Genomic DNA, 20977 nt, shown 5'->3' with positions numbered 1-20977 from the left:
GAGGAGTAACTCAACAATGGAGATCAGCTCAGGTCTAGAAATTTTTCTGTCAGAACTGGGCCCCAATTTGTTTACTTTATTTATATCCCATCTTTCTCCCCAATGGAGGACCGAAAGTGACTTACATCATTCTCCTCTCCTCCATTTTTTTCCTCACAACAATCATATGAGGTAAAATTACTCCGATAGTGTGTAATATTACTGGCGAGCTTCCACGGGAGAACAGGGACTCAAATCTCAAGTTGCCCAGCTCCCAGTCTAACACTTACAATCATAGAGTCAGAACGGGCCACACTGGCCGCCTAATCCAACCCCTTGCTGAATGCAGGATCAGCCTAAAGCAGGGGTCTGCAACCTGCGGCTCTCCAGATGTTCATGGACTACAAATCCCAGCCAATTGGCCATGGTGGCAGGGGCTGATGGGAATTGTAGTCCATGAACGTCTGGAGAGCCGCAGGTTGCAGATCCCTGGCCTAAAGCATCCCTGGCCATGTTAGTCCAGATGCTGCTTAAAGACTGCGGGGGAACGTACCACCTTCCTAGGCTGATTCCACTGCTGAATGACTCTTATCCAACCAGTACCTTTTCACCCATAATGTAAACCCGTCACTGGGAGTCCTATGCTCTGCTGGTGACCGGAACAGCTCCCTGCCCTCCTCTGACAGCCCTTCAAATACTTAGAGAGAGCAATCTTGTTCCCCCCTCAGTCTCTTCTTCCCCAGACTAAACATCCCCAAGTCTCTGAGCCTTTCCTCGTAGGGCTTGGACTCCAGGCCCCTGATTATCCTCACCCCTCTCCTCTGCGCCCCCTCCATTCTGCCCACGCACTTTGAAGCGAGGCCTCCAGAACTGCACATAGTACCCCAGGTGTGGCCTGATCAATCTCGTGTACAGGGGGACTATGGCATCTTGTGATTCGGACGTTATGCCTCTGCTGATATACCTATTAGTCTTTTTTGTCACCGCATTTACACTGGCTGTCCATATTTAACTTACAGTCCACCCTACCCCAGGATCTTGTTTGCACACACACTGCTGTATCCCCCTTCCAGTATTTTTGTTATCCAAATGCAGAACTTGGCTCTTATCCTTGTTGAATAGCGTCTTGTCTACCCATTTCCCTTGTATGCTTAGATCTCATTGGATTCTGGTGTGTTTGCTGCTTCTCCCAATTTGGGGTCATCTGCAAATGTAATCAGTAATCCCTCCATATCTTCATCCAGATCAAGTAATTACTGTGCCATGGTGGATCCCAAATCTGCCGATACCCAGGCAAGGCCTAGTCAGGGGAGCCATGTTGGAGTGCCCCACTGGGCATAATCTTGATATCATGTATGGCCCAGTCTCATGGAGCAGAACTAAGGTAAGATGGGTGTCAATCTTAATTCATGGTTTGGTATTAAGAGAGTCTGCTAATGTAACCCCTATGTAAGAATAGGATGACTCACAAAGGGGTGGAGTCTGAAAAGAAGCAGAAGGCTGCAGAACTCATGAAGTTGGAGGAAGCAAGGCTACCAGGCTGGGACGGTGATTGATTTTTATAAGCCCTTAACACCTTGTTTAAGGTAACTGCAATGCTGTTGGGAACTAGTGGGAAGGGAGTTGTTTATTTTTGCTATATTGTAAATGTTTAGGCTGACCAGACGTCCCGCTTTTGGCGGGGCAGTCCCGCCTTCAAACAATTTGTCCCGCTTCCCGCGGGTTATTTCAATTGTCCCGATTTTTGGAAGGCTGCCGTACTACCTTCTGGGGTGCAAGGCAGTGCAGCAGCCTCCCGTGCGCGCGGCCGCAGGAGCATGGCCTTCTGGGGTGCTGCCGTTTCCCGCCCTGTCCCGCCATCTGGTCACCTTATAAATGTTAGAATTTATTGTTTCAGGGGTTTTGTGTATGCAAGTGGTGAGAGTTCTTTTGGGGACCTTCACCATCTTGAATCCAGTTCACCAAGCCTCCGGAGTCTCCATGAGCCAACCAGCAGCAGGAAGAAATGGACTTGGCATTATCAGACTGTAATTGGAAGGTCTTGGAATGAAACTGGAACAGGACCTTGGAGTGTTAAGTTAAACGTTAATGTTTGATAAGTGTCATATGTTAAAGAAAGTCAACCATTTTGTTTAAAATTTAGTTGCTGCAAACTCCTTCCAAGTTCTGCCCCACAGAACCCGCAAGCTGAGGTTACACTGACACATGACCTCTTTCTTTCCCCTCCTAAATTAAAAATGCAGAGATTCATTCAACTGCACAGACGCAATTCTGTGCTGGGTTAAGGTGTCGAATTAGGACCTGGGAAAATCAGGTTCAAATCCCCACTCGAGCCATGGAAGATCGCTGGGTGACCTTGAGCCAATCACACACTCTCAGTCCTAACTCTGGCTAGTATTTAAACGGGAGACTTCCAAGGAATACCAGGGGCATGATGTGGAGGAAGGAGATAGCAAACTACCTCCAAATGTACCTACAAGGTCACTGTAAGTCAGATGTGACTTGGCAGGAAAAAAACAAAGACAATCCCCCTCCCCCCTGAAAACCCCCCTGAGATACAGGATCCGGAACATTAGGAACACTCATTTTGATCATAGGCTAAAGTCTCCAGGCGGGGATGGAAAGTGAATGTATTTACTTATTTCCTGCCTCTCAGCTCAATCAACTTTCAGGCTAGCACGAAAACAACATAAATTGTAAAGTCCATTACCAACAATAAAGAACAATCAATAAAATCAATCACTACCAATAAAATAAAATTAAAATTAAGGGCAGCAGCAGCAGCAGCAACCGTCCCAGTAGCCACCGATAAGTTGACTCATTAAAGTTCAGGTAGCATTTTGCCAATTAGGAGCCCTCTGTGTGAGCAGTTAACAGGCTCACGGGAGGTCATAATGTAGCAGGTCACCGCCACTGAATAGCTCTCTTGAAAGGGCACCTGGATTAAGCCTACCTAATTTCCTTGTCCCACTAGGGAAGAGCCTTGGAAACTAGAAGTGTTGCAAATTTCAGCCAGTAGGAGTTCCCTTTGTTGGGCAGCACCAAATAACAGCAGCTCTGTAGATCCTGGGAACTTCTTCTTAGATTGGATGTCCAGCAAAGCAACAAAAGGGAGGGGCACGGACAGACAGAAATGTTGTTTGGTAGGATAGAAAGCCTAAGATGAATCGGAACCATCTGAAGATGAAGCACAGGGCCGGCTCTGGCTAGAAGGAGAAGAAGAGTTTGGATGTATACCCAGCCTTTCTCTCTTCTAAGGAGTCTCACGGCTGCTCACAAACTTCTTTTCCCTTTCTCTCCTCACAACAGACGCCTTGTGAGGTAGATGGGGCTGAGAGAGATCGGGGAGAACTGTGACTAGCCGAAGGTCCCCCAACAGGCTTCAGGTGGAGGAGCAAGGAAACAAATCCAGTTCATCAGGTAAGAGTCTGCCGTTCCTATGGAGGAGTGGGGAATCAAACCCGGTTCCCCAGATTAGAGTCCACCTACTCTTAAACACTACACCATGCTGGCTAGTGAGTTATTCCATGCAACCTCTTCCCATTATATCATGCCCAGAAGGAAGCCAGGTGAAGTGTAGGTGTATCCAAGGCAACAGTAGCATCAGATGATATGTACTTTTGTGCCACATGGGCTAGATCCAAGGAAGGCTGCAGAGGAAAGGACATTTTGGGACCTTGCAGTGGGTGCAAGAGTTGCTTGGTATAGTTTTGACCCAGGATTCTGGCCTTCAATCCTCAGGATGGACTTGCATTGTACCAGCTTCATAGACATGAACTGATTTAGACATTTATCCTATGCTTTCCCCGCACACCCGTGGACTCAAAACAACGTATGAAGCAAATGCAACTTAAACCAACAGAAGTAAAGCCATTCCGCAAAAGCCCTTGAAAACATTTTTTTAAAAACCTCATTTGTGCACAATAACTCCCTTAAAAAGGCTTTCTGCCACCATTTTGTGGTCGTTCTGGTTTTTAAAAACTTCTTAGGTTCAAAGCTATGAAGCTTCGGAGCTTCGTGCTGTGATGCTCTATGGGTCATGTCTATATAGCTATGTAGACCCGACCTCCTCCCCTAATTAAGAAAAACCTGCCAGAAATACTGTGTGAGATTACTAGCTTGAGAGGAAGTCCAGGGACTGCAGAGAGGTGTGGGCAATGTTTTAAATAGATGTTTCCAAGAGCACTAGACCAGAATGGTGGAGCAAGTGAAAACATTTCCAAAACATTTTCAAAAAAAGGATCGTTAGGGAACAGCATGCAAATACGATGTTTTCAGGCAGGAAACAAAACAGTTTGGGCTAAAAACATGCAGAAGTCCATGGAAGAAATGTTTTATTTCCTGCCTTAAAATGTTTTATTTGGTTTGTGCAGAAAGGGCCAATACAATGCTCCGCCATCCTGGTCTAGCACTGCTTTATCTCACTCAGGGCCGCAGATGACAATCCACAGGCCGAGAGCTCTTTGTGCCACATCTCTGCCAATGCTCAGGCTAAACAGCTGTGTTAGAGGAAGAACAGGATTTCAGATTTACTCTTCTCAAAGTTCAACCGCCCCCATCTGAAAAGAGAGCTTTGATGGTATCTCACATCTCTCAGAACCCCTACTGCGGGACCTCTGATGGTTTTCGGATGAAGTTCAGCACAGCAACGGTTAATGAGGATTTAGTGCCGTGTTGGGCTGGAGCAACCCAACCTGGAGAGCAGTTGTGTTAGATAATTCACACCCCAGGGAGCCAGCCAAGTGTGACTAATCCTTGAAGGATGTGATTATCTCTTCTGAAGCTCATCCCAGGAAGTCCCTTGTTTTCCTATGCGAAATCTTCACCACAGCTACATTGGAGCCAACAGACTTTCTAAAAAAAATCATAAATGTATGCGATGAAGGGACATTCAGGATCTTAAGATGAATCTGTAGTCAGCCATATTTATAAATATAAGATACCCCCTATGTTAACAGCTGTAAAACGGTTTGTCGTCATTGTGGTGACTTGGGTTGACTTTCACACTTTCCTGCAAGGAATGGTGGAAAATTTTCTGCCCTGAAAAATGAAGGATGCCGAAGTACATGGTACCTTGGCACAAGGAAATATGACGGGAATGTCCAGGAGGAACTGAAAATATTATGTTAATTTTCAACAAGAAGAGAATGACTTGGATTCTGCAGAACCATTCCAATAACTATAAAAGATTTAACCAGCAAAACATAAAACATTAAAACAAAGAATCATTTAGTTCCATATGTGCCTGTCCTCAATCTAAATTATCTTCCAAAACCCTTCTTTGTATACCTTCAGAAGTGAGATTGATGTACCTTTTCAGTAGGGTGCCTCCTGATTTACAAAATATTCAACGCTTCTTAGTTCCAGGTGATAAGTTAAGTGATTCAGACTTATTATTGAACGTAGAAGAGAAGGAGCCTTGTAGGGTATTTTGACTACCCCTCTGCTCAGTGCTGAAACCCAAAGCTAGGACATCCACCAATAGCTGGCTTTTCAGCTCAGCTTGAAGACCCACACCTAGACAACTGCTACTGTTGTCAAATTGCCTACAGTTAGGGGGTTTTCCTGATGCTCTATTGAAATCTACCTCCCTCTAATTGATTGCCAACTGCGGACAAAGAAATTCCTGGAGATTTAACTTCAAATATATTTTATACCACCACAACTGCCCTCTGAAGCTGACATTTTCTTTGGGGAAATTGATGTCTATCATTTGGAGATGAATTGTAATCCTGGAAGATTTACGGGCCTCATTTTGTGGTTGGCCATCCTAGCTAAGTCAAGGAGCTTCTGCTAAAGGGTCTATGTCTGTGTTTGGAATCCAAATGTGTACAAGATAGAAGGGAATCCCTAAGGTGGTAGAAGAAGAAGAAGAAGAAGAAGAAGAAGAAGAAGAAGAAGAAGAAGAAGAAGAAGAAGAAGAAGAAGAAGAAGAAGAAGAAGAAGAAGAAGAAGAAGAGGAGGAGGAGGAGGAGGAGGAGGAGGAGGAGGAGGGAGGAGGGAGGAGGAGGAGTTTGGATTTATATCCCCCTTTCTCTCCTGCAGGAGACTCAAAGGGGCTTACAATCTCCTTGCCCTTCCCCCCTCACAACAAACACCCTGTGAGGTGGGTGGGGCTGAGAGAGCTCCGAGAAGCTGTGACTAGCCCAAGGTCACCCAGCTGGTTTGTGTGGGAGCGCACAGGCTAATCTGAATTCCCCAGATAAGCCTCCACAGCTCAGGCGGCAGAGCTGGGAATCAAACCCGGTTCCTCCAGATTAGATACACGAGCTCTTAACCTCCTACGCCACTGCATAGATTATAATTCTTCTGAACATGAGGAAGAACCTCTCTCTAACTCTTCTGTTTTTGGTGGGCACAAACCCTAATGGGTTAAGCTTTTACCTAGGTACTCCATTTTGTTCACACAACCGGGTTCAATGGGAAGAACCAACCATGAAAACTAAAGTAACAGTGAATTTCAAATGATGTCATCTTGTTTGTATGTTTGTTCGATGTATGAGATGCCGTTCCCCACTGGGCTCAGGGCATTGTACAACATCAAACATAGTAGAGTAAAATCCCATTAAAATTCATACATTTCACTGAAACAGGACCATTTAAGGGAAGGGTGATAAAAACCATATTAACAAACACCATTCATACTGGTCTAAAGGAAAGGAAGGACAACGGAAAAGGAAAGGAAAACAGGAAAGAGAGGGGGAAGGGGGGTGCAAAAGGGATGGAATATCATTTCTGTCCTCAATCATGATCTGGCAGAATAGCTGTCTCTTGCAGGCCCTAAGGAACGGTACCATATCCCAGATCTTCAAGGAAAACGAGCCTGTCCTGAAATAAACATAATTTGGAAAGTATCTAGTGTAGGGAAAGCAGAGTGCATGTTTTCACCTGTTCTTTCTTCCTCTGATCAGCTCTCAAGAAAGAATTATGAGTCTTCTAGCTGAACCAGGCGAGAATTTGAGCCTTTCCAATATAAAATGTTAATGGTGTCCAGGGCCAATGGGCCCTATTGAGGCCTCCCTATCCTGGACATACCAAGACACTGGAATCCTCTAGGCAGGCTTAAAGCGCCCCTAATGAACATGGTTTCTTTTCATGGAACTTGGGATTTAGGGCTCATATGCGGATTCTCTTCCCCTTCTCAGAAACTTTGCTCACTTAGCATCTGCCTCTTGCTCTTTGTGCATGTTGCCATAGCGATGGCTGCAGCACGGTTTCACCTTTTCCACCTCTATGTATTCTTGATGAAGGTCACGGCTGGGATATGCAACCTGAGGTCAAAGGTCTTACAGAGAGTGATAACTCATCAAGAGGTAGATGAGCTTACGGTGGAGTTTTACTTCCCTGAGAGATCTTGTATCATCACGACAGAGGCAAGGTAATTGGAGACTGAAAGATTTGAGCACGCTCCTCTAAAACCACCTTTCCCAAATGCTCTTCTGACTTGGCCTCATCACTTAGACTGATCTCTTAGATGCCACTAGCAATGCATCACGCATCTGGCCATGGACCATGTATGCGTGTAATAATTAGCATCTATGCAGACTTTTTTAGTTCACATCACATTATCTGCGAAAGGCCATTGTAAAGTATAGGTGTTATTTTATGAATACTGTAGGAAAAGCCCTAAAGCTTGACTGAGGCCATCGAATCAGCTTCTGGTCCAATGAACATTTGAGCCATGGATTTCTCAGCCTGCAACTCACATTGTTATTCAGAAATGGACGGGGACATCAAAAGAATTCAGGAGCAACATGAAGCAAGTGGATTCTACTGTGCTGATGTAACCTAAGGTGACCAGATGGTCACCTTTGTGAACCGAGATGGGCGGGTAGGCGGGCGGCCGCGCACGTGCGTGTGCATGCACACCCAGCCACAGGAGTGCACGGCCTTCTGGGGCGCTCCCGTTTCCCGCCCTGTCACAGGCCGCGCACGCGGGAGGCTGCTGCACTGCCTTGCGCCCCAGAAGGCAGTGCGGCAGCCTTCCAAAAATTGGGACACTTGAAATAACCCACGAGACGCGGGACAAATTGTTTTAAAGCGGGACTGTCCCACCAAAAGCGGGACGTCTGGTCAGCCTAATGTAACCTCTATCTGTGGGTTCTGTGGGGCAGAACTTGGAAGGAGTTGCAAAGAACTGAATTCAAAACAAAATGGTTTACTTTCTTAACAAATAACACTTTTAACATTAACATTTAACATTAACACTTTACAGTCCTTTTAGGTTGCATTTCAAGTCCTTGTATTTACAGTCTACTGATAATGCCAAGTCCAATTCTTCTTTGCTAGTGGTTGGTTTATGAAGATTTCAGAGGCTTGGTGAATGGGATTCAAGATGATGAAGGTCCCCAAAAGAACTCCCATCAACTACATACACAGCAAGCCCTGAAACAATAAATTCTAACATTTACAATGCGACAAAAATAAACAACTCCCTTCCCACCAGTTCCCAACAACTTTGCAGTTACCTTAAACAAGGTGTTAAGAGCTTATAAAAAATTAAATCAAGGTCCCAGCCTAGTAGCCTTGCTTCCTCCAACTTTACCAGTTTTTGCAGCCTTCTGCTGCTTTGAGTCTCCACCCCTTTCTGGGTCAACCCATTCTGAACATAGGGGTTACACTGACAGACCTGCAGGAGTGGCATGTCTCAAAACTGAGCTGAAGAAGTGATGCCAAAAGGTCTCAGCTCACCTGTTGCCACCTGAGCAATTCCAGTGACAGTGCCAAAATCACTGGGGTTCACCAGTGGCCATCCAGTACAGTGGTCCATCAGGAGCAACGTGGTGGGTTGGTCACGTTCAGATCATTTCAGAGTGTGGCCATGTTGGTTCTCAGTGGAAGAGCTAGACTCAAGTCCAGTAGCACTTCAAATACCAGCAACATATTTGGGGTATAAGTATTCAAGGGTCATGGCTCCCTGCATCCCTTGTCTCTGACAGGGATCCAAGTGATGCTGAATATCACCCTACTATGGTAATTGAGTCGTGAGGCTTCCTGTGTAAACAAGAACATCTGAGAAGTAAATGACCAATGTGTGGGTCCCTGCCCTGTAACTGACCAGTGTGCTAATGCAGAGAAGTGATTTCTCCAGTTCAGAATATGCAAAGCTGGTGCTTTAAGTGGCTAATACACTTTAATGAAACTCGACAAAGCAATATCAGGAAAAAACCAAAGCGACTTGCGCATGGTTCTGCTTCCAATGCAAACTGGTTTTCTAAAAGCTGGATCAGAAACTCCAGTATTGTGGTAGTTCTGTAGTCTCCTGCAGAAAAGAGAGAGAAGAGACCTGTGACATCTTGAAAATGAAGGAACTTATTGCAGCATAGACTTGTGTAGGCTTTGGGCTCACATGGTGACACCCGGTTGTGTTTAATGAGAAGGGAGTCATCACTGCATGTTAGAAAGGATCCCGGCAATATTAGATATGGATGTGGGGGTGGGAGAATAATTTAGAGCCTCTATGTTTGGGGACCAATTAATTATCAAAACCTCCAGTTTTGAGAAGGAAGATATTTAATCTCCTCTAGCCCCTTGTGGCTGCGGCCTCCAACCTCTGTGTTCTGACCTCTGGCTTCAGGCCTCCTATCCCTCAGGACACGACTAAATATAGGGCTATTGTTTTGCAAACAATAGTTCCATAAATCTTGGCAAGCGTACTGTTGGAGAGCTTTGCTGTGACTGTTCTTCCCATCCTCTCCCTTTCCCCCTCTATTTTTCTGTATAAACTATGAATTCTCATTCTTGGGTTGGTGTTGTTGTTTTTAAAGCAGTCTGATTTAATGTGTTGTTTCTACAACTGGAGTAACTGCAGAGTGAGGGAGGGAGGGGGGGTCGCAGAATTTGCATTAAATGGGCAAATACCAATCTAAACAGAGCTCGGTGTGTGCGTTTTGGTCCTTCGGCCTCTCGCCTCAGTTCCCACTCGGATCTGACAGTGGGAGAGTTCGGAAGATAATTATACGGCTCTGCACGTGCCTCGCTTGCGGCACACGACACACCGCATTATTGACACCGATTTTAATTACTTCTATCTATCTCTCCTCTCCACCTAATCCAAAGTTGACATTAGTTACTTCACTGCAGGAGTTTCAGAATATTATCGTGAGTAGGTCTCGCCCTAACTTGTGCCACTGTGTTTAACTAAATAGCAGGGGGTTGCATGATTTTTTTTTAAAAAAAGGAAAACAGCTTGGGGCAAAAGGTGGCATATAATGGACTGTGTGAAAAAAACGTGTTTTGCATTGGTGGGAGCAACTGAGGGGAATCTATTTTCCTGCTCAGGCCTCCTGGCTTATGAGCAGACACTTAAAAAAGAGAAAAAAAGAAAATGTCTTTGTTCCACAGTTGTGCCTGTGCTTTGATGTACACATGGGATGCCTAAATAAGCCCATTTCTTCCTTGTCAAGTTGTCATTCCCTACCTGGGGCCTGGAATTCTCTCAGAATTATTCTCTGGACTATAGAGGTCAGTTCCCCTGGAGGTCATCCTACAGTTCTAGGTTGACATAGGCACTTCCTGTTTCCATGGTAACACGTAATGTCTTTGACAGCACACCTGGAGATTTTGGAGGTGGAGCCTATGGAAGGTGTAATTTGGGGAGGGGGAGGGACACTTAGGTAAAGAGTTCACCGTCCAAAGCAGCTATTTTCTCTAGAGGGACTCATCTTGGTTGTCTGGGAATCAATTATAATAGTGGGTTATCTTCAGGTTCTACCGGGAGATTGGCAACTCTTGAGGATGTGACAGCATCAGAGGGTGAACAACATGATAGTGTGTGTGTTAAGTGCCATCAAGGTGCTTCTGACTTTCACCCTATGGATTAGACGTCCAAAATGTCCTATCATCAGCACTCTTACTCAGGAACTCTATGGTTTATCACAGGTGAATCTTTCCACATTTCTCTCTCCATGCACCTTGCCCCCAAATCTCTAGGAATGTCCCAGGCTGGAATTGGTAATCCTAGTTTATTACCCAAGGGGAAGTAACAGCAGCTGAGTTCCTGCCTCCCTTTGCGTGCTTGGTGCGACTGACCCTTCCTTCCTTATAGAAGTGACCATGGAAGACTGTGAATATAGAAGAGTTATGGGGAACTGGAAGTCTCACATTCACCAGTGAGGTCCTGCAAATACAAGATGATGTGCATGCCCTCACTGCAGACATTATGTGTTACCATGGAAACAGGAAGTGCCTATGTCAACTTCCTGTACTCCCCACGATTTTGAAAGGCTATAGCCGTGACACCGGATCAAGATGCTAGTAATAAGAACTGGATTCCTCCTTCTGAACATGTTTCTGTTGCCTCTCCAGAGACCCACTCAAGGCAGCTTGCAAAATAAACAGTACAATGACAACAACATGAGAATGATCAATAATAAGACAAGACATAAAAACAAGGTAGGAAAATTTTCAAGGTACAAAACAGTATTCAGCAACCTACTGTGATATCCTCTGTCACTCGCTCTCACACACACATGAAGTTGTCATGAGTAAAAATCAAATGTTTCAGCCTGGCAACTGAAGGATAGTAAACTAGGTGACACACATGCCTCAAGAGAAAACATATTTTACTAGTAAGGGGCCACCACTGAAAACACCCTGTCTGTGGCCACCACCTCCTTACCTCCTGTGCTACAGGCAAGGAAGAGCTAGAGTGTGGTCAGACAAGCCAGAGGCCCCTTCCGGACACACGAGGCGACTCAGGTTCGACTCGTGTCGGCGGAGTCATACCTCAACTCAAGTCCTCCCGTTCCTCCGCACAGCAGCCAACTCGTGTCTCCGGAGCTGAGCTCAGAGGACGGGACCACCTCCCTGTGCTGCGTTCCGATTGGTTGCTGAGTCCCCCGTTCTGCGCATACCCAAAGCTTTTCGCGCCGCCACGAGTCTCCCCTTCTGTGTTCAGGCGAAATACTTAGCTGTGATTGGCTACATGGCAGAGTCGAGTGACGGAGATTCCGCACTCCGTCGGCTTCGGCTCGAGCGCAACCCGAGTCCGCCAGTCGACTCAACTCCCCAGTAGAGTTGAGAAATTCAATGGCGAGAGGGAGGTGAGTAGAGTCAGACACGAGTCCGACGCTACGTCTGTGCGGAGGACTCGGGTCGGACTCAAGTCAATCTAAGGTCGACTCCGACAAGGCGGAAGGGCCCAGAGTCAGGGCATTAAGCGCGTGAGGTGTAGTCAACCAGTGTGGAGTCAGGGCAGGCAGCAAGTAAAGACATGTTCAGGGCAGTCCAGGGTCAGGGCAGTCAACAGGCAAAGATGTGGTCAAGGCAGTCCAAAGTCAAGGCGTAGGCAGGCTGAGAGCCAGCGGTCAGAGGAGACCAAGCACATGGAGCCCACCAGGAAGAGTTTATATAGAAAGTCCTGGCTAATGAGGCTTGAATCCTGCAACAGCTTAATCCTCCTCAGATGCAGATGCCTCCTTCCAGCAGAGCCCTCTGCCATACCTTGCCACAAGGTGAGCACTTTCCTTTGACTCTGCAGCTGTAGCCTCTGCCTGTGCCTCCTTTGATCAGCTGGCTCTTTACTCAGTTCCTCTGGGATTCCTGAAGGCTCTCCCAGCTGCATGGCTGTGCCTGAGCTTGCAAGGAAGGGCTTGGCTCTGCTGCCTGCATTTCCTCCTGAGGAGTCAGCTCTGAATAGACGGTGCCTTCAGGCTCTACATCAGAGTGCTCAGTGCCTGAGGCTGGCCCATTACACCTGCACCGGCATGGTCATGAAGACCAGATTTTAACTACAGGCTGAACGGGATGGGAGGAGGCATCCCTTTAAGAATTGCTGGCTTCAGGTGAGACGTAAATCACATCTATCTCCAGACTACAGAGCTCAGTTCCCATGGAGAAAATGGCAGCTTATGAGGGTAGACCCCGAGGCCTTGTAAGGGGCATATCTGCCAGAGGGACATGGGGTATCACATGTCCCCAGGCACACGCCATCTAATCACGTTGGGGTGGGGCACTGGGCCCAGGCTTAACGTGATGTCTCCAGGTGGTAGACCTGGGCCCCGGGGTTTTTTTTTTCAAATTTTGCCCCCCCCACCCATTTTTCTTAGATACACCTCTGGACCTTGTACCCCATTTAGATTCCCCCCCCCCTTTCCAAAATCCACACTCAAATCTCCAGGTATTTCCCAGACTGGAGTTGACAACCTCCCAGTACTCCCAAGCCTTTTAGGGCCTTAAAGGCGAAAACTCCCCTTCGAATTGTGCCCAGGAGGAAGAGGAAGAGGAAGAGGAAGAAGAAGAAGAAGAAGAAGAAGAAGAAGAAGAAGAAGAAGAAGAAGAAGAAGAAGAGGAAGAGGAGGAGGAGGAGGAGGAGGAGGAGGAGTTTGGATTTATATCCCCCTTTCTCTCCTGCAGGAGACTCAAAGGGGCTTACAATCTCCTTGCCCTTCCCCCCTCACAACAAACACCCTGTGAGGTAGGTGGGCCTGAGAGAGCTCGAAAAGCTGTGACAAGCCCAAGGTCACCGAGCTGGCATGTGTGGGAGTGTACAGGCTAATCTGAATTCCCCAGATAAACCTCCACAGCTCAAGCGGCAGAGCTGGGAATCAAACCCAGTTCCTCCAGATCAGAGCGCACCTGCTCTTAGCCACTGCTCTTAGCCACTACGCCACTGCTGCTCCCAGAACTGGGACCAGAACAGACAGTAGCCAACTGCAGAAACAAGGTCCGTCTGCCCCGCAAAAGCAATCCCTTGCAGACAAAGCCAGACATAAGCCAAACATTTCTGTTTTCCCATACGTGTTTTTTTCCACCTGCAGCCCTCTTTGCAAAGGAACGGTTGGCGTCGATCCTGATGAAAGATGGATTTGGGAATTGGCATAAGCCTCAACCTGCACATTCAAGTGTAAAAAATGAATTATTGCATATTGTCAGCAGGCATGCAAGGCCAAAGGAGGGGAATATTAAGCACTGCTTTAATTTAATGTAGCAATGGAGATTTCTGCGTGCTTATTATTAACCACTGGATGAAACATGCTCTGTGGCTAAGCTCGCACTGCCATTAATAATTCATCCTCGGCTCATTCCTGACGCACCGCTGCACATCTTGGCCACCACTTTGTAAGCAGGTGGATATTTTCAGTAAATGGAAGGGAGGGATTTTTATATATATATATTTATATGACATCGAAATAAGTAAATCATAACAGCGGTGCTTGGAAGCACTCATTGGCTTTTCGGGTTTTTTTTCAGAACAAGCCAAGGATTCCCCCGAGAACGCATATGTCTGACCCTAAACTTTCTCCATTTTCCAAGTCAATGCACTTGATGGGAACTCATCAGGGCTCTCCCGCGCTGATTGCATACCCTTTAGATCTTTAGTTGTGTAACTGTTGCCAATTTAGGGTTGGTTGGATTCATTGCATTCATGGCGTTTTAAGATCCTAGGTTTCTCCACCGCCACCCCCCTCTCCTCACTGCTCTGAAAGGTTCTTCCAAAAGAACTTTGACTACATGCAAGATCTGGGAGTTTGCAAAGTGGGTCGTTAATAGCGCCAAATATGCAAACCGGTTTACATTTCCCTTCCGCCCAAGTCTTGGAGGGGCGAAATTGTCACTTTGGCAACCGAGCTCCAGTGCTGAGCTCTTAAAAGTTCCCTCCCCCACCTTCAATTTTTAGCAAGCTAGTAAAAATCAATAGCCTTGTGTTCCCATCTGTAAGCCACCTGACATTCTATGAATGATCAATGGACCTTACACAGTGACTCTCGAGAAAGCAGGCCAAAAAAACCGCTGCACCATTACAGGTTTTTTTCCCCCCAATCTGCTGTTGATTCAGAATCATCCTTTCCTCATACGAATGGTTTGTTTGCGCATTTAGAGGCCATTAATGAACTTCGGGATGCTGCTAAGTGGTCATTGTCTGAAAGAGGCTCTGGTGGAAATCGGTGGATCGAGAAGACAAAAGGGATGTGAAATATTGTGCCGTGGAATCCATTCTAATAAAACAAAAAACGGTGTGGCCAATCCCCCGATGCACAGACCAAGATCAGGATGCAGAGTTTCACGGCCACGTTGATACAACAGTTCACAGAACGGAGCAACGTTTTAAATGGTAGCCCACTGTACCCTGCATTTTACAATGTAGTAAATGCAATACACCACACAATGGAGTTTCACTCGGCACAGTCACTTCCAGCTGATCCCACCCCTATTGGGCCTATAGGCTCAATGCCCTGCATGCAAATACTTTGTGTATTTCTTTTTAATCTGTCGGAAAGCCATTCTGACATTCGGGGTTCATTATAACAATCTTAACAATTGGCGACGGCGAGGAGTTATTGACTGAGGAAACGGCCAAGCTGGCATCTTTTCACCGAGAGAAAACCGAAGGAGGGCACATAACAAAGATTTTTGCCTCCCTTTTCAAAGCGCCAAAGTGAACCTTTGGCATTATCACTTCCAAGCCAAGACGAACTCTGAAAAGAATCTTTTCAAGATGTGCAAAAACACCAGAGTGGACCTTTCCCCCCACCCCAGTTGTAAAGCGCTGCCATCTGTCACGGCAATCCGCAACCCATAATCCCTCAGTCTGGCCAAGCTTTCTTTTTTCATAGCTCATGCTGTGCCCACTGGAGAATGAGTATGAGGTAATAAAACACAAAGGCTTCAGCGTCAAAGAGGAGCTCAACTTAACTTCTTGGCCTGGTCCTTTGCCAAACCATTTTTTTTGTTCTTGTTTCTTGCCAACTCCTGGTGTATGTTGAATAGTTGTCTGCACACTTGAAGAAACCAGTCTTGTCCACATGTGTAAATGGAGTTGCTGTGGGCTGAGTCAGATCGCTGGGTCATCCTCAGCACAATCTGAAACAGAGCTATTTTCAAGTCCAGTAGCACCTTGGAGACAAATGAGAGTTTGGTCTCTCTCTCTAATTAATTTTTATTGGTACTTAAAAGTCTTTGCATGCACAGAAACATGAATAAAAATTACTGTACGTGATACAGATTCTATAAGGACTCCCAGTTTCTTCTGCATCAAATATTAACATTATCTATCTATCTATCTATCTATCTATCTATCTATCTATCTATCTATCTATCTATCTATCTATCTATCTATCTATCTATCTATCTATCTATCTATCTATCTATCTATCTATCTATCTATCTATCTATCTATCTATCTATCTATCTATCTCTCTCTCTCTCTATCTATCTCTCTATCTATCTATCTGCCTGCCTGCCTGCCTGCCTGCCTGCCTGCCTGCCTGCCTGCCTGCCTGCCTGCCTGCCTGCCTGCCTGTATATCCACTTGGTTATTAACAAGCTAGGTAAGTGGATCTTTAGACCAACTGTTAAGAAAACATATTTATTTTATTTATTGGTCTTGTATGCCCCCCTTCCACAAATAAGCTCAGTGTGGCTCACCACATTCCCAAATATAAACCAACATAAATACATTTAAAATATTTAAATCATTTTAAAATGTAAAACTTTAAGACTTAAACTTTAGAATTGTAAAAACTTTTAATTTTGTAATCTTGGCACTAGAATGCACTTTCCTCTGTTGATCCTTATATTAACAATCTTTAACCTTCCAAACCACTAATCATCTTTTTTTTTCAGTTTTATCCAAATACTCTTATCAAAGGTTTTCCATTGTCCAAAAGGAGAGCGTTGACTCTCAAAAGCTTCCACCACTCAGCTCTTGTAAGTCTCAAGGGCGATATTGGATTTGAATCTTGCAGATCGACACAGCTGTCCTTCTGAAACTGTTCTAAACAGAGGCCCCTTCCGCACATGCAAAATAATGCGTTTTCAAACCACTTTCACAACTGTTTGCAAGTGGATTTTGCTATTCCGCACAGCTTCAAAGAGCACTGAAAGCAGTTTGAAAGTGCATTATTCTGCATGTGCGGAATGAGCCAGAGTTAAGATCACCACATTCAGGAAATGAAAACCTACTGGCGGTCCCTGGTCCGAAAGAGGTCCAGCTAGCCTCAACCAGAGGCAGGGCTTTCTCTGCTGTGGCCCCAACCTGTGGAATGCTCTGTCTAGTGAGACCAGGGCCCTGATGCAGTTTTGCAGGGCTTGTAGGACAGAGCCGTTCTACCAGGTATATGATTAAGGCAACTGCGATTCCTCATCATTTTGGCCTCCCTCTCTTTCATCCACCGTTACTTCCCTCCTGTAGGTTAATTTTATATTGTGTCGTTTACAGTGCAATTCAGTGGAGCTCCTGGTGGCGTAGCAAGCAACGAGGCAAACAAGTCCCCCACTGCCACTCAGAACGCTCTATATCAGGGCTCTGCAACCTGCGGCTCTCCAGACGTTCGTGGACTTCAATTCCCATCATCCCCTGCTAGCATGGCCAATTGGCCATGCTGGCAGGGGTTGATGGGATTTGTAGTAAGCTAGCAGCAGCTGAGAAACATATGTCTGACTTTGTTCCTCTTTTGGCCACAGGCACTTAAGGCCTGGCTGAGGCCAGGAGCGTGAACCAAAGGGCTGTTAGTAGTTGGGTTGCAATTTGGAATCCCTATGTTGGTAACCCCCCAGAAGTGTTTGGGGGCATAGTGTGGGGAGGGGCAGTGTTGCTGACACAGCAACGTCACTGCCTGGTTAGCCCCTGGAAGTGACATTGTCAAGTCAGCTACTCTCCCAGCTTTCTGTGGGAAACATTGGGAAATTTCTAGAGAGTCTTGGACGTGGCAACTGGAAATGATGTTACCACATTCATACTATCCCTTCCCATTTTCTCTCACCACTCAGCTGCCCAAGAGTGGATAAGGTTGGCATTCATTTATGTTCTGCTTTTCCTTCCAATGTTTTGCTTTTCCTTCGTTTCCCCCCCCACACACACACACACAGAGGGAGCTCTGTTACTCTGCATTTAGAAGTCTTTTGCTCCCTTTCCCATCAATTTGTCTGTTTTTTTTTTATTGTAAGCTGCTTTGGGTCCCTGTTGGAAGGAAAAGCAGAACATAAATGAATGAATAAATACACGGTTCAAGTGAAGGAGGCGATTCACTAGAACAGTGATGGCGAACCTTTTCGAGACCGAGTGCCCAAATTGCAACCCAAAACCCATTTATTTATTGCAAAGTGCCGGCAATTTAACCTGAATACTGAGGTTTTAGTTTAGAAAAAGCGGTTGGCTCTGAGGCGTGCGTTACTCGGAGCAAGCTTTGAAGCAGCCGCGCAACCCTTCCAACAGGTGAATCACGACCCTAGGAGGGTTTACTCAGAAGCAAGCCCCATTGCCAGCAACTGAGCTTACTCCCAGGTAAAGGATCGCACTTTAGTTCTTTGCATGAAAATCAGTGGGGTTTAACAGCGCTTAACAGGGTTACCTATACTGCTTCCCCCAAACTAGGTCTTAGGTTTAAGGCTAATAATCGAGCCCAGCAGCCCAAGCCAGCCTGGATGTCTGGCACCCGTGCCATAGGTTCGCCACCACTGCACTAGAATAGCCATGTGGGTGCTGTGTGGTTTCCAGGCTGTATGGCCGTGTTCTAGCAGCATTCTCTCCTGACGTTTCGCCTGCATCTGTGGCTGGCATCTTCAGAGGATCATGAGGATCAGAGGATCAGAGGAATAGCCATGCTTCGAACGTCTCCATTTGTGATTTCTTCCTTTTCTCTTGCTTGTTGCTTAAGTTGTTTTGGATGGGAAGAGCATCACAACTCCTACAGTCGAAGAGGTGGGGCACTGGGGTTCTACCAACTGCCTCTGAAGCACATAAAGACTTGCACCTGTTTCAGGCGAACAACAGGCAGTTAAGTGACTCCGGCCTCATGCAACGATCCAGTAATTTGCTGCATTCAGGCCAGGATGGCAGGACGCCAAGGAGTAACGTTCTGACAATAAGCCTGACCCTGAGATCCAGAGGAAACCCTCAGATCTTCTCCGTGGACATCCAAAAGGGCCATTACTCATGCTTTTAAGATCCAAAGGCTTCTCAGTCATCCAATTTCGCCTCGCTGCTACGATGCCACTGTGAAAATGGAAGGCACACAAAAGCTATTGACTTCGATGGCACGGAGCCAGTTTTAGGCAGCTGAAGATTTGGCTCGTAGGAGGGAAGGATCCAAAAATAGGAGTGGGGTGTAAAGGGAAGGGTGTATCTGTCATCTTCAAACAAAAACGAACGTCAACTCCAAATCTTGTTTTATTGTGTGGTTAAGGGAGGGTATTGAGAGAAGACGCTGAATAGGTCACGACAAAATAATGGAAACCCCCTGGGTTTTGCTTAGCACAAGTTAAATGTTGAGACAAATGTATTATGTCAAAAGAAGTGATCTTGATATATCTATCCTACAGACTTATACTGAGCCCTGTTCAGACTTCGGTTTTGGGACTTCGATCACGTTATCGTGAATGCATGTTACCCATGATGGTCTTGACACATATGGTTTCCAGTCTGAGTAAACAGGCACATGCATGCATTTTCCAGGCTACAGATATACACATGAACTCCAAATCTGGAGTTTGGTTTGTACCTACTGAGCTAGAAAATATGCATGCTGTCACCGTCCACACAAAATGGCTGCCGTATACGTCAGGAAGACAACGCATTCCCTGTGTTAATGGTTGGAGTGCCGAAATTGACCTTCTGGACAGGGCTTGGGTTTTCCTTCCGTGTAATTCCCACAGCTCTCTTCAAGGAATTGTGGGGATCATAATTCGGTGGGTTTACTGTTTGAGGTCCCCAGCTCCACTCACAGAAATGGGGTTGCTGACACCCAAGTCGGGCTAGGAAAGCACCCAAGTTTTACAAGGGGGAAGAATTAGAACTAATAAAAGGAAACACTTCTTCACGCAACGTGTGATTGGTGTTTGGAATATGCTGCCACAGGAGGTGGTGATGGCCACTAACCTGGATAGTTTTAAAAGGGGCTTGGACAGATTTATGGAGGAGAAGTCGATTTATGGCTACCAATCTTGATCCTCTTTGATCTGAGATTGCAAATGCCTTAACAGTCCAGGTGCTCGGGAGCAACAGCCGCAGAAGGCCATTGCGTTCACATCCTACATGTGAACTCCCATAGGCACCTGGTGGGCCACTGCGAGTAGCAGAGAGCTGGACTAGATGGACTCTGGTCTGATCCAGCTGGCTTGTTCTTATGTTCTTATGTTCTTACAAGTTTACAACTGATCTCCAGAAATCGGTTCCCTCGAAGGGTATAGCACAGTGATGGCGAACATTTTTGAGACCGAGTGCCCAAATTGCAACCCAAAACCCACTTATTTATCGCAAAGTGCCAACTCGGCAATTTAACCTGAATACTGAGGTTTTAGTTTAGAAAAAACGGTTGGCTCCAAGGCGTGTGTTACTCGGAAGTAAGCTTGGTGGTAGTCGGTGGCTTTGTTTTGAAGCAACCATGCAACTCTTCCAACGGGTGAATCACGATCCTAGGAGGGTTTACTCAGAAGCAAGCCCCATTGCCAGTAACCGAGCTTACTCCCAGGTAAAGGATTGCACTTTAGTTCTTTGCATGAAAATCAGTGGGGTTTGACAGCGCTTAACAGGGTTACCTACACTGCTTCCCCAAAACTAGGTCTTAGGTATAATGCTAATAATTGAGCCCAGTGGCCCAGGCCAGCCTAGATGTGTGTGTGTTGGTGGGGAGGGTGACTCTGTTTGCACGTGCCCACAGAGAGAGCTCTAAGTGCCACCTCTGGCACCCGTGTCATAGGTTCACCACCACTGGTATAGCAGGTACAGAGGACAAACTCTATGGCAATGGAGCCATGCTGTGCTCTTTCCTGACTCCAAACCCTCCTCCTCTAACTCTAAATACTATGATTCTTAGAGTCCTGGAGGGAGAGGGAATGACTATTAATGCTGTATAAGGCAATATTATAGACGTGATCTAAGAGTGTAGAAAGCAGTTTCGAGTATAATGATGGATTTCTTGGCATGGCTACACGACATATCTGAACGGGAGCAATACTAATTCTTTTTCCCCCGAGAACTCCTGTTCAGTGCAGGAGACTAGAAACGTCTATGCAGAATTCTCGGCAGCCTCTATCAAACTACAATTCCCAAGATTCT

The sequence above is a fragment of the Sphaerodactylus townsendi genome, linkage group LG07, assembly GCF_021028975.2.
Source record: "Sphaerodactylus townsendi isolate TG3544 linkage group LG07, MPM_Stown_v2.3, whole genome shotgun sequence".
NCBI lineage: Eukaryota > Metazoa > Chordata > Lepidosauria > Squamata > Sphaerodactylidae > Sphaerodactylus > Sphaerodactylus townsendi.
Note: the sequence above shows the minus strand (reverse complement) of the source record.